Source organism: Oreochromis aureus, linkage group 2, assembly GCF_013358895.1.
Source record: "Oreochromis aureus strain Israel breed Guangdong linkage group 2, ZZ_aureus, whole genome shotgun sequence".
NCBI lineage: Eukaryota > Metazoa > Chordata > Actinopteri > Cichliformes > Cichlidae > Oreochromis > Oreochromis aureus.
The window spans coordinates 32882231-32896942 of NC_052943.1; the positions used below are offsets into that span (position 1 = coordinate 32882231).

Genomic DNA, 14712 nt, shown 5'->3' on the forward strand with positions numbered 1-14712 from the left:
TTGGTACAAACCCATCATAATCATTCTGTTAACATGGTTTTTTAACACTGTTTGTGTTGCTGTTCAGCAGTTTAAAATGTTTTAGATTGGATTGCATGGAATGAATTTGAGTTCTCTCGGGTTTCTTTGTGTGTGTTTTGTCCTTAGCAGATTTTTTTCCATACTGTAGAATTCCAGTTACCACATTTCTGGTCATATGACATCCCGAGTGCCCACTTAAAACAATCCCCACAGTTAATTCAACATTAAAACAAATTAAAAAAATTGTTAAATAAATAAAGGTTTGCTCTGTGATGAAATATTAAATAAGCATACATTGTACAGAGCACTAACAATGAAAGCAATCCTTTAGCCTGTTGATCAGAGAGAGGCAGTCATTATGTCCATTATGTCCTGTCACCCGGCCAGTGTTTGATGTGTGGCAAGCAGTACAGAAGCAGGATAGCTGAGGACTTTAAAAGAAGAGCAGAAAACAGGAACATATGTAGTTGTAAATGTAAATATCAGTGATACTTGTCTTGTCAAAGGAAATTAAATAATGAAAATGTTAACTTACACACTCATTTAGGGAGGATCTTGACACTGCACAGAGGAGGCACAGTCAGTCTGACAATGATGGTGATCTCCAGGGATGTTTTCCTGCAGCAACATTCCTGCCAACTGGCCATATGATCCAGAATAGTTGGTTTGCAATAAACAGAAAGGTGTATATGTTAGGTAGTGTGCACTTAGAGCTGGTCCTAAGAAACAAACACATCCTGTAATAAACTGAATACCTTTAGTAGTGCTGCTGCAAACGTAAAGTCCTTCTATCATGTGTGGTTTCAAAGAAGGTGTTTTGGAGGCTCAGTCACAGAAACTGTGCAGTAAGTTCAGTCCTGAGTGTCTTAGCTCTGAAGGGGATGGATCACAGAGGGAAACACCTGAGTACAGACATTAAAATACACTAAGGTCCTAAGGTCAAGTGAAAACACAATTTAAACACTTTACAAAGAATTAATACATGTTTTCATGGAAATAATGTCATTAACCCTTTTTGTTGTGAGTAAATCTCACCGACTGCTTGTGGGACAAGCTAGAAGGAGGATTTATCACAGAATCTCTCCTGTGCTCCAGATGTGAAGTCTCACACTCAGATTGTACAGCGATGAAGATGGTGATGGTGAAGCCTCTCTGATCTGTGGCATTACAGTTTCTGGCTGCTATGTGCTTCACACTGTTGGATTTTACATGTGAAGCTTGGAGAAGACACAGAACTGTGTCTCTCTCTTAACGAAAAAAAAAAAAAAGAAACCTAACAACCCCCCCCCCACACACACACACACACTAAACTCCCACCTACTCACTTCACTCAACTCCCCAGCCTCACACCATCCAATGTCTATACAAATGTAGGGTATCAGCTGGTAACAGAAAACAAGTGTATATGTAGTACATATGTAACACTGCTGAAACATTTCTGGCCAGAAATGTGCAGTTATCAGCCAGTGCATTTATCAACCCAGACCCACCCTGATAAATGCACTGGCTGAAACATGATAAAAGCTCATAAAAATGTATGTTTCATCGTAAGATTTCTCCAAAAATATAATCATATACTTTTGAAAAAGTTTAAAGTTTATAACAAACCGAAATCAATAACATTTTTTGTAAATATTATTTCAAAATAGAGGCACACATAAACTGGCTTAACTGTCATTATTGCTGTAATTAGGTATTTAAAAAAACAACAACCTTTAGTCTGTGTTCTCTCAGAAACAATGAAGAAGCTGTTGAACATTTATGTGTTGTGTGGGCAATCCTCTGGTCCACCCTCCCTCCCTCCCAGTCACAGTGAGACTGGGGCAGCCTGGCAGGATTTTGAAGCCTGGCTGAAGAGAGGATATGCCTACACGGTTTGTTTTAAACTGCTATATTTGATTTTTCTGACATTCATAGATTACTGTAGGTGATTTTTAAATTTTCTGTAATAAATAAAATTGTCATATTTTACTGATATCATTACTTAATCCATTTAATTGTATTTTAGGTAAAAGAATTCAAACATTATACTGCAATGCAGGGCGTTTTTTCTTAAGTCAACCTTTAAATATCGCTCTACTTTCTTAAGTCATTCAAATATATAGAAATTACTTACTGTATTCAAAGATATAGTTCATGAATCATCACAGGACAATACACAGTATACAGGGTCATGGTAACTATGGTAGGTCTTCATGACTCCAGAATGGAGACATCGCTCTGGCTGAGAAATGAAAATTAGGTCAAGCAGTGTGTTCTTCTCTGTGGTAGGGGCAGTGATGACCTGTGCGTATCCCCTAGACTCAAACAGCTCCAGGATTGGTTTGTTTGCACTGGATAAAACATTCTCATTAAAATCACCACAAACTATGATGGGATGACAGTCCATGATCTCTAATGAGTCTAATAGGCTTACCAGGTTTTTCAGGAATGGCCTCAGAGTGTAGTCTGGAGGTCTTTACACAACTGCAATCAGAGCACTGACTGGTGCTTCAACCTTTAAAGCCAGAAATTCAAGGTCAGTTACATTATGGATGTACTGTTTTCATGCACTTGAATGTCACTTTTACATAAACAGCAACTCCACCACCACTTCTGTTTGCCATCTGGGGAAAGTTTGTGTAGGACAGGTGTCTGTTGCGTTTGAACAAATTGTAATTTTCCAAGTGGAGACTCTCTGCGACAAAAGAGCCCCCGCAGGTGTGTTTCTGTTAGGCACAAAACATCTGCTAGACACAATTCATGGTGACTCTTGATGTCATTAATGTGAGCTGGCAGTCCCTCTGTATTATGATGAACAATGGTGAAAACCTCTGACCTGCTCAGTGTTTGTCTCACGTGTAGAAGAGGCATCATGTCATCAAGGTTGGCTTGTCTCATGTTCTCAAGCGCTGCAGTGATTTCTGGGTTGGTGAATATTTTTTTCTCCTCCATATCAAGAAGATACAGTCCACTGAGAGACGTCACTCTACTGACAGCTACGTAGGCCATGCCGGGCTCAAAAATGCTCTTAAGAGAGACAACAGCTGATGTGGTTGTCATACCCTGTACCCTGTATTGTACATGCAAAGGCCAGCTTCACTGGGAACTGGGAACTGTCTTCGTACCACTCCTTTCTGCTTTAGATTCTCCTCTGCTCTCTCAATGTACACCATGTCGTCTGCTGGTGTGCGGTTATTCTTTCTAGATGTCTCATTATCCATTTTAAGTCCAAGCTTGATGATGTGTTGGTCGTTTTCAGAGTGAACTACTGTAAGTAGTTTTCCAAAAGCTCCATTAACCAAACCATTTTGTATGTCAGTGTTTCTGGTGAGCATGACACGAGCTCCTTCTGCAACTTGTCTGCAACTCAGTGTGTCTGGTAACTCGTTTTTACCTCCTTTGAATGGTCTGTCTTGAAGTGCCATTCTGCCAGTTCTAGGATCCTTTCTATAATCATCTGCATGGATGTCAATGATATGAGTATGGAGCAGAGCCAGTGTTGCAGAGTTGTGTGCATCCACTTGTTTATTAGTTGCAAAAATGTGCAACGCATCAGTCGGACAAAGGGCTGGTTCAGTTATGGCCTGTGACAACAAATTTCTATCTGCTTCGCAAAGCTCATCCAACTTTCCTTTCACACGAATTCTGTTCAGCATCTCAGCAAAGACAACATCATCTTTCTGACGCATAATCTCAGTCAGAGTGATCATCTGAAAATGCTCCCGCCACAGGTCGATCTCAGACGGGTCGTGGTCACAGAGAGGTTTAGACTGTCGCACTGGGGGTAGCTGATAGAAGTCTCCAACAGCAATGACTGACATGCCTCCAAAGGGTCTCCGAGTCCCTTTGATCTGTTTGAGTCTTGCATCTACATATGCAAAGAGATGTCTTGACACCATAGACACTTCGTCAATGACGATTATTTCAGCATTCAAAAGTTCTGATCTGACTTCATCCAGCTGATTGCCAAGTCCCTGAATGGGAGGTTTTAAGCTTCTAGGGAGCTTGAGTAGAGAATGCAGTGTTGTTCCAGAAATGTTAAATGCTGCAGTCCCAGTGAAAGCAGTTAACGGGACAGTAGGTTTTGATATGTCAACGTCGTCTGCATATCTGGGCACTTTGCTCAGTATCTTAGATACTTCTGAGTAGATGCATTTGATAAGATGTGATTTTCCTGTTCCAGCACCACCATTAATATAAAAGAAAAACTGCTCTGGATTTAGAGCACAGACTCTTTTAATGCACCAGTCTCTAACTGCATAAAATATGCAGGCTTGCTTCTTATTCAGATTCTGAAACATCTGACGTAACAATGTGGGATCAATAGCAGGGGGTTCCCTGATGGCTCTGACTTCTGTTGAACCATCAGCCTGACGGCTGTAGTCGGGCACATCTTCCTGTTCATTTTCATTGTCTCGCTCTCTTTCTTGTTCAACAAGTGGCAACCTTACGAGATCTGATTCAGGTGCAAGATTACACCATTCGTCAGTCACACCTCTGTTCTGCTCATATTCCTCAACAGCGCTCTCGATCTCCTCACTGTTTTTCTCATATTTCTCTCTGTTTCTTTTGACAATGTGTTGCACGTACTCAAGACAGTCAGTACCTGGTAGCTGTACACAGCCAGCACCATAGAAAGCCTGATAGGTTGGCAAAGATGTTGTTTTCAGTTCGTGGTCTGAACGATGAGGAAGGTACAGTTTAAGCAGTCTCCTGTAATATTGCTCTGGATGTTTTTCTTGTGAGCAGCGATGAAATCTGATGATAGCGGGCTTATCATTTTTGCGCCTTTGCACAAATCCCATCTCATTGAGAAGGGGCAAAACATCTTTACCTTTTGTCTGTTGACCATACACAATCCTGCAAGTAGCAGCAAAGTCTGCCATGCACATCTCCTCATACTCTGGAGTTTCAGGTCTGGCTTTGTATTTGTCATTCAAAGATGTCATCCAAACATTGGAAGACTCAGGTGTTGTGTTGTCCAGAACTGACAGGGGACGACTCATTTTCACAGGATTATCATCAGTTGGTACAGGGAGTGCAGAATTATTAGGCAATTTGTATTTTTGAGGAATAATCTTATTATTGAACAACAACCATGTTCTCAATGAACCCAAAAAACTCATTAATATCAAAGCTGAATGTTTTTGGAAGTAGTTTTTAGTTTGTTTTTAGTTTTAGCTATTTTAGGGGGATATCTGTGTGTGCAGGTGACTATTACTGTGCATAATTATTAGGCAACTTAACAAAAAAACAAATATATACCCATTTCAATTATTTATTTTACCAGTGAAACCAATATAACATCTCCACATTCACAAATATACATTTCTGACATTCAAAAACAAAACAAAAACAAATCAGCGACCAATATAGCCACCTTTCTTTGCAAGGACACTCAAAAGCCTGCCATCCATGGATTCTGTCAGTGTTTTGATCTGTTCACCATCAACATTGCGTGCAGCAGCAACCACAGCCTCCCAGACACTGTTCAGAGAGGTGTACTGTTTTCCCTCCTTGTAAATCTCACATTTGATGATGGACCACAGGTTCTCAATGGGGTTCAGATCAGGTGAACAAGGCCGTGTCATTAGTTTTTCTTCTTTTATACCCTTTCTTGCCAGCCACGCTGTGGAGTACTTGGACGCGTGTGATGGAGCATTGTCCTGCATGAAAATCATGTTTTTCTTGAAGGATGCAGACTTCTTCCTGTACCACTGCTTGAAGAAGGTGTCTTCCAGAAACTGGCAGTAGGACTGGGAGTTGAGCTTGACTCCATCCTCAACCCGAAAAGGCCCCACAAGCTCATCTTTGATGATACCAGCCCAAACCAGTACTCCACCTCCACCTTGCTGGCGTCTGAGTCAGACTGGAGCTCTCTGCCCTTTACCAATCCAGCCACGGGCCCATCCATCTGGCCCATCAAGACCCACTCTCATTTCATCAGTCCATAAAACCTTAGAAAAATCAGTCTTGAGAAATTTCTTGGCCCAGTCTTGACGTTTCAGCTTGTGTGTCTTGTTCAGTGGTGGTCGTCTTTCAGCCTTTCTTACCTCAGCCATGTCTCTGAGTATTGCACACCTTGTGCTTTTGGGCACTCCAGTGATGTTGCAGCTCTGAAATATGGCCAAACTGGTGGCAAGTGGCATCTTGGCAGCTGCACGCTTGACTTTTCTCAGTTCATGGGCAGTTATTTTGCGCCTTGGTTTTTCCACACGCTTTTGCGACCCTGTTGACTATTTTGAATGAAACGCTTGATTGTTCGATGATCACGCTTCAGAAGCTTTGCAATTTTAAGACTGCTGCATCCCTCTGCAAGATATCTCACTACTATTTTTGACTTTTCTGAGCCTGTCAAGTCCTTCTTTTGACCCATTTTGCCAAAGGAAAGGAAGTTGCCTAATAATTATGCACACCTGATATAGGGTGTTGATGTCATTAGACCATACCCCTTCTCATTACAGAGATGCACATCACCTAATATGCTTAATTGGTAGTAGGATTTCGAGCCTATACAGCTTGGAGTAAGACAACATGCATGAAGAGGATGATGTGGACAAAATACTCATTTGCCTAATAATTCTGCACTCCTTGTATGAATATTACAGCACGTGAACATTGCTTCATGTGAAGACCACATGCACGAGCAACACACTCCTGTGCACTGATCTCTCGCTTCTTTGAATATGCCTGCATGACAGCTCTCATTTCATTGCACTCATTTACACTGTCCTTATGGGAGTTCTCAATGACAGTTTTCAGGTACTCAGATAGCCCGCCCTCTTTTTTTGATATATATTTCATTAAATAATTTGTTATTGCCTTGTTATTGCCTCAATAACTTCAGGCCAGCGCATTTCAGCAGCTGAGAATGTGCAAAAGAACGTGGGAGTTCACAACTGTCTGATCATGGCAAAAAGATCTCTTGTGGTTTTCTCCCAATAGGCTGGGGTTCCTCTCAGAGGCTGCATGAATCTCACTGCATCTTTATTTCTCACCAGTTTCTCCACCTCGTGTTTATCTTGTAACATGCCTGAGGTTATTTTTCTCCCATCTCTGGTCAGAGGCTTTGCCTTCCTTAACTGGATTGTCATGCTGGAAGTAGCCAAATGTATTTCAGTCACAAACTGTGCAAAGAACAAATAGTTTGTGTCTTTGGCAAAACGATCATAGGTGCAGAAAAGTCTTGATTTGAAATACCCACTGGGGGATACTTTGATCAGCCTTCTTTCATCAAGTGTGTTTTGGCCTGTAGGAAACTGCACAGGGAAGGCCATGGCCTCCAGTTTAGGTGTTTTGAAAAAACTTATTGGATTGTTTCTCTCTGCAGGAGCAACAGAGTAGATTCCTTCACTGAAACATAATATCTCCTCAGCTACATCAGGGGGCTGCAAACAGGACTCGAGTGCAAAACCACCATTAGTCAGTCCATCTTCTTGCTCTGAATCATCTCTCATCTGTTCATGTGGTTGTTCACCATCACAGGGTAACATGTCAATATCCTGTTCATTTTTATTTTGTGCTTCAGTCAGTGCATTTTTCTCACAGATGTCAATTTCCATTAAATCAGCCTCATCATAATCTTCCTCATTCATATTTTCATCATCCTCCTCATCTTCATCAGGAAGTGTTGGATCACACAGCTCAGCATCATCTCTGATGCTCACATCCTTATACTGTGGATGAATCTGCTTGAGTTTATGCAGTGCTTGCACAAGTTTAGACCAGCTTACAGTCTGAAACAGCTGATGACCTTTGTAAGACAAGCGTCTCTTCAGTTTTATTCTCATGACCTGAGAATCATTTCTCAATCGAGGCAATGCTTCAACAGTTTCCTGTACCTCTGATGGGACACAGACCACATTTCCTCTAACTGCTCTCTGTCTGCCTTTGGGAAGAGGAATAATCTTGGCAAATGGTATGCACTTGGCTATGAGATGTCTCTCCAGTATGTTGAGATCAAACAGTTCAGTTGGAATATAAGCAAGATCCAGTTTATTGGCAGCAGCAAGTGCTGGCATGGATCCATTTTTAAGATGATTGTGGCAGTGTCATGTTTCGCTGTGTGCAGGCAGGAATTGGACCCAAACGCAAACTCACTAGAAACGGGATTGAACTCAAAAGGCAGCGTTTATTGCTAAACCAAGAACATCTACAAAAACCTAAACTGAGACAAATCTAACAATACACACATAAGGAGACACAGGGAGAAACACACAGCATGAGGGAGATCGCGACAACGAGCACGGGAAAACACAGGGCTTAAATACATAGGGCAGTAATGAGGGAATCGGCAACAGGAGGGAGACACAGCAGGGAGAGATCAGGGCTAACGAGACAGGGGGAACAAAGCTGCTCACATTAACATAAAGCACACGCCTTCAAAACAAAACAGGAAACCATAAACCACTAAACAAGGACGCAGACTGAGAGGCAGAATATAACACATGGAACTCAAACAATACATGACCACAATTCCAAAACACGAATAAACAGAAACTCTAATAATAATAATAATAATCATCATCATCATCATCATCATCGCCGCCACCAACACAAGCACTACAAGAGAATAAGAAAACAATCCATAATGCAAAATTAAACCAAAACATAATAAACTCAAAATACTGGTTTTCTTTTCTCTGATTTCTGGGTTTCTCTGATGCCATTAATCTTCTTTTCATTTTGTGCCTTTGTTGTTTATTAACTTTTTTCAGTTTTTGTAAAACTATATCAGAAAGTTCACAGGCAGCAACATTTTTTATTGCAGCATTTGAGTGACATAAAAAAGCATCATTTGATGGAAGGAAACTTAATTCACTGCATAGTTCTTCAGTTGGTATATTAGGAGGTTCATTCTGATCTTCATATGATGTGAACTGAGTCATGTGGACTTCTTTTTGTTTCACCAGTGGTGCACAAATGGACATTTGACAAAAGATGTTCTCAGTCAGATCAGTGGTTGTGTTTCTCCTTGGAGTAGAGGGGTTTGCTTCATCAACAGTTGTATCAGAGTGAGTAGGTGCCACAGGAGTGGAAGCTGTTGGTCTGCAGACTGTGTCTGTGATGGTATCACTGAGGTTGACTGTGCTCATACTGTAAAACTGCACAGGCTTCAGCTCATAGTTACAAGAAGATGATATCTCCATCATTTCATAAGAATCTTGGATCCTCTTAATCATGTCACTGAGGAGTGTGAATTTCAGCATCACAGCTGTACCACGATTACTTGACCATAGTGGTAGAGGAAGACCACTGTGTGTTCTGGGGTGTGGATCAAAGAACCCATATTTGCCTGATGTGGATCTGAACACTGCGATACGCAATCCACTCATAATCAGTAAGGCATACTGCACATCTGACAACAGGCAGCTCAGTCCTGCTTCTAAGCTGAGAAAGGTATCTACTGCTTCTTCCGGAGGTTCTTCAAATGTCCCATACCGGGAAGGCTGTGTCATGTCGACATGATACATAGACCTGCGAGCATCAACTTTGTCTGGCAGCTCATCGGTTGCCAAATGAATACTCTTGGGGAATCTTTTCTTGGCCTCTTTGTACATCACATCACCTTTATCCAAGACCAGATTAAGGTCAGCTGTAGTGATGTTTTCATTCTCAAGAAGGAAAGCAAGAAATGTGAGTGAGTTACATGTGCACTGACTGTTTCTGGAGTCTCCATATTTGGGATGAGCCTGGCTGTGAGATGCACAGACATGTGTTACAGAGGGCTGGTTTTCAAGGTTCACTCTTTCTGCATGAGATCGTCCTGCCACATCACTGTGATGGCCTCTTTTCACAATATCAGCATAACCCACCTGTGGGGCACTTGACACCTCAGGTTGGTCTCTATGGTTTACCTGATGTTCATTAAATTCATGCTGCAGTCCACTCTTTACAGCATCAGCATAGGATACCTGTTTTACATGTGCAGGAACATGTCGACCTGCCTGTTTGACACCATCAGCATTGGTCTTTGCAGACACACTGTCTTCTGCACAGCTCTGAGGAAAATCACACTCAGCTTGTTCACATGTTGGTACTTTGTGAAACTCATGGAACTTCTTCCAGCATTGTTTTGCAGCTTGTGACTTTTTCTGCTTTTTTGGCATTTTTACACACCTTTAAGTGTTTCTGTTAGTCTTTAGAAAATGTATTCAAAAAATAAGAGTGGCACACAGCAGGAGATGTTTTCTTTGTCTTTATATTTCAGTTTTTATTTCTCAGAAACAGATGTCTTTCTTTGTTTGACAGTTTGTCAGTCGAGAGAATAATATGCACTCTCTTTATTGGCTTGGCACAACTTAGCAGCAAGCCCAGAATGAAAAACAGGTAGAGAGAAAATTTAGAAGAGAGAATAGACAGAGCAGGAGAGACACGGCTGGGAAATGACAATCAAACCGTGAATTAGAATTTTCTTTATTTGTTCAGTTTGTTCTCAGGTAGAGGCAATATGCACTCTTTATTGCTTTAATGGCTTGGCATTTTTCAGCAGCAAGCCAAGAGTGAAAAACAGGTAGAGAGAAAATTTTGGTTTGGCAAAATTTCTCACAAACCACAGGGTGAAATACAGATGGAAGGAAGGCAGAGACAACAGGTGGAGCAGTACAGAGGATAGAGGGGATGGGGGGTTGGGATGTGAGAGAGAAGACTGGAGATCTGGTCCTTGTTCTTCTGCACACTGTGAACAAAAAAGAAGAAAAGAATAATAATTTTATTAAAATGATATCACATGGTAATTGTATGAACTAATTGTGACTACTGAAAAAGGACAAAAGAAATATTCAAGCTAAACTGTTGTCGGCTGCCATGTGCAAAAAGTTGCATAATTGGGCACTTTTTAAAATAATAAATATTTATTTAAATTCAGCAATAATATTTTTAATACAAATATGATTGAGTGAATCATTAACTAATCACATGTAGTGTGACTACAAAAATGTACGAATATTTTAGCCCAATTGTTAAGCTGCACTTATGTGTATTTATTATAAAATTGTGTTTAAAAGGTCTAGTTTGAATGAAAGATTGAACCCATCACTTTACAGCTTATATAAATCAGATTATTTTTTTTATTTTGGTCTACTTCTCTTACAGTATGCGCACACCTACCAGGCAAAGCACAGATGTCAGTCAAGTTCCTGAATGTGTAAGACGAGAAATAATATGTTAGTTGTCTGTACAGTGTTATCAGACTAACAGAAATACAAAGCCCACACGACATGATATACTGAACTTATAGTCAGCAGGGTAATTATAGAGTAATATAGCACACCAGCTGACAGAGCAACCATTTTGTAATTCAAACTAATTAACTGAAGTATTTCCACTTATGTAAGGCTACTGTTAGACTGTTACTAGCATTAGCATTGCTGCTAGCGCTAGCATTCCTGCTAGCGTAAGCACTTCAGTTAGTGTTAGCACTGCAGCTAGTGTTAGCATTGCAGCTAGCGTTAGCATTGCAGCTAGTGTTAGCACTGCTGCTAGCGCTAGCACTCTTACTGTTAAAACTGAGTCACAATGGTAATAATAAAGCTCATTCATTACTTTTGTCTCACTGATCACCAATAAATATCACAGGAATATTCTTTTTGTCAGTTAACAACTGCTAAGGCTAGTGTTAGCACTATAGCTAGCATTAGCATTGTTGCTAGCATTAGCATTGAAGCTAGCGTTAGCACTGCTGCTAACAGCAAAACGTCATAAACCGATATAAATGATAGCGAAGGTTATTCTTTTTTTGCTTTCTTTATTATTTGAATTCTATTGAACTTTAAAAAGACTTGATATGTGAGTTTAAATGTCAAACATGTATTTTTACCATCTTAAAAATTTCTGTTACAACTAAGCGGTTTGAGTTAGATTAAGTCAACAGGTACAACAAGTCAGATTTGACAGGGTTTTGCCACAGATTAACAGTAGCTGTGTCCCAAAACGTCGGCTGCATCCTTCGGAGGACCCGGCCTTCGCGGTCTACGTGGGCCGGGTCCTTCGAAGACCAAGAAGGCCGGAAGTGCGAGGCTGTGAAATGGGACGGTCTAGCCTTCAGATTTGCGTCACCGTTGTCTCGGTGGAGTTTAATAAACTCGGCTGTTTCCTCCTTGCTATCTAAAATATAACAGGACACGCGTAAATTCTCGACCGTCTCACACTTCTGTTTGATCAGTTTTCTGTTTGACGTTTATTCAGCTGTGTGAAAATCCCAGAGGAACCCACCCGATGGATTAATAAAGTTTTATTTAATCTAATAATCTAATAACTTTGATCTCAGCCAACCCGATTTACTCCGGAACAAATAAAACACCGAAAAAAGCCAAACAATTACATTTTTAAGTTATCCGAGTGACTTATATATCATGTTTAACCTGAGTAGTGAAAGAGCGGGGGTCTGAAAATGATGAAGCCGGGAGTCCGCTGCTCTCGCCGGCTGGAGTGACCATTGAACCCCCCGGCTTGCTATCAAGCGGGTGGGTAACAGACGTCTCCATATTTTGCAAATATGCGATGTCTTGATAAACCAAGCAGATATTTGTAATTTACACAGCTACTTTCTCGCCTGAAAACATGTTAAAAGTTTATTATAAGACTAATTTTAAAACTTAGTAGCGGCCGCCATTGTTGGCAGCTGAAATTTGGCTGGGCCGCGCTATGAATTCTGGGATATGGTGGGCCACGAAGGACACACCCGACCCATCCTTCAAATTCGGGGAAATGAAGGACACATTTGTCGGCCGCATTTGAAGGAGTCGACGAATTGGGACAGCCTTTGTCGCCTGGCTGTGACGTAATCGGCCTTTAAATGCGGCCTCCAGAGGATGCAGCCGACGTTTTGGGACACAGCTAAAATGTCAGTAGTTAGTATAAGCTGACTGAATAGAGCATTCTCCTTGGCCTTTTAAATTCAAGCTTATTGTGTATTGGTGGACTTGTCTTCTGCACACAGGTTTTTCAGATCTGGGCAGTTGGAGTCAGTTGATGACTTTTAAATAATCCTTTCTGACTGGATAATTAAAGCTCACAGCATCTACCTGTCTGTAGTGGATTTTTCCACATTTTAAATAATCTAATCTCATTTAATGTCTCTGTTTTTAGTCTGTATAGTTTTTCTCCCTGCGAATACACTCAAAGTAGTCTTAAAATAAAACCCACAGAACAATTCAAGATGAAATACTTTTTATTTTCTCGTTTAATGCCAGTTGCCCTCTTTCTCTGTATGTCACTCATTCGCTAATACTCAGGCAAAAAGTACCAATTTGTATGCTGATGAGTCTTGTGTATTTTTTCCCTCTGTCTCTCTATGACAGAGAAATGTATATGCTCAATATTGCTGTTCAAACTGATGCTCAAATTTCCAAGCACTACCTGAACGCCTCATCGGTCTTTAACGAATCACTGCACCAACTGTCGTCATTCCGCTTTGCTCTCTGCTGTGGTAAGTACAAAAAACGTACGGAATATATAATAATAAAATAGAAAAATAAAGATTACAACAACAATACTGTAAATGCTTTTCAAGCATTCACACTAATAAGAGTAAACATTTACTCACCAAGTCAGTGTATCAGGTAAAGATCCACAGCAATGACAACAATAATATCTTGAGCTGAAGCTTCTCCAGGTTTGCTCAACATATTCCATAAAAAATGTTGGCACTATGAACATCCGCACTGATCCGTGTGAGGGAGGAGGACGGTAGTGACGTGGCATTTTAAAACCACATCGTTTCATCCTTCCGCACTGAGAAGCAAAACTGCATTTTTGTCATTTCTGCACTTTTTTCCTCTTGCATTTGTTTAATCATGTTTTCCTGCTCTTTCTTTTCCTTGCAACAGTTTTCAAATACTCTTTTGGGGGCTACAAATCCATCCAAGTGAGCAGTACTGGGGTGATCCCTTTGTCTTGGGAGGTGTTGTCTCTGAGACATTTTGGTAGCTCGATACAATGACTCTGCAGAGGATCCAGATGTTTCCAAATTATTTTAGTTGATGCCGGTGTTTGATAGCTGCGAATGTACAAGCTGCGAACAAACTGACGTGTGGACTGAAAATGGCTGCCTTGAAGTTTCTGTTGCTTACTTATGACTTATGAAGCTGTGTGATGTCAGAAAATGACATCAAATTAGGTAGTCAGATAACATTTTTGATAAGAAAAGTTTATTTTTTTTATTTTATTTTATATAGGTAGAGAATTACTAGTAAAGTTTCAATTTCTATGTTATCTTTATGAAAGAATTATTATTATAATTACAAAATATAACAGAAATAATATTATAAATAGATAATTGTTCTCTCTCTCTATATATATACTATATATAACTTATAATTTTATATATTAATATATAATATATAATTTTTCTCTGTGAATGGTACTCATGGCCATTGATCAGTGTTCTTTGATCAGTGGGTTTTGGTCAGTGATTGTTGATCAATGGTCATGGGAATTTGCATAATTATGATTAAGGAACTGACCTCACAGCCCATTGTTCCTTCAGTGGGCTGGTTTCAGTCCACTTATGTCCACAGTTATGCAAATGTACTGTTTATAAGGTTTGGGGAAACCTGCAGTCAGCTGAGACTGAAGAAGTCACTTGGATGAGTGACGAAACGTTTCTCCCACAAAACGCTACGTCCAGATGAACAGATTCAACTTTTGGAGATATAATTTTTAGTACTCTTTGTTAAGGACATTTTTAATGAGTGTGTTTGTTAATTT

General features: G+C 40.3%; 1 long non-coding RNA gene across 1 annotated transcript; it reads right to left on the reverse strand.

The window, feature by feature from the left end:
* Positions 1–432: 432 nt before the first annotated feature.
* Positions 433–804, reverse strand: LOC116328864. The gene is made up of 3 exons (XR_004200119.2): positions 777–804; positions 557–660; positions 433–452 (listed from the first exon to the last, which is right to left on the reverse strand). It is a non-coding gene; the product is annotated as an uncharacterized LOC116328864 (long non-coding RNA).
* Between the last annotated feature and the right edge of the window lie 13908 nt (positions 805–14712).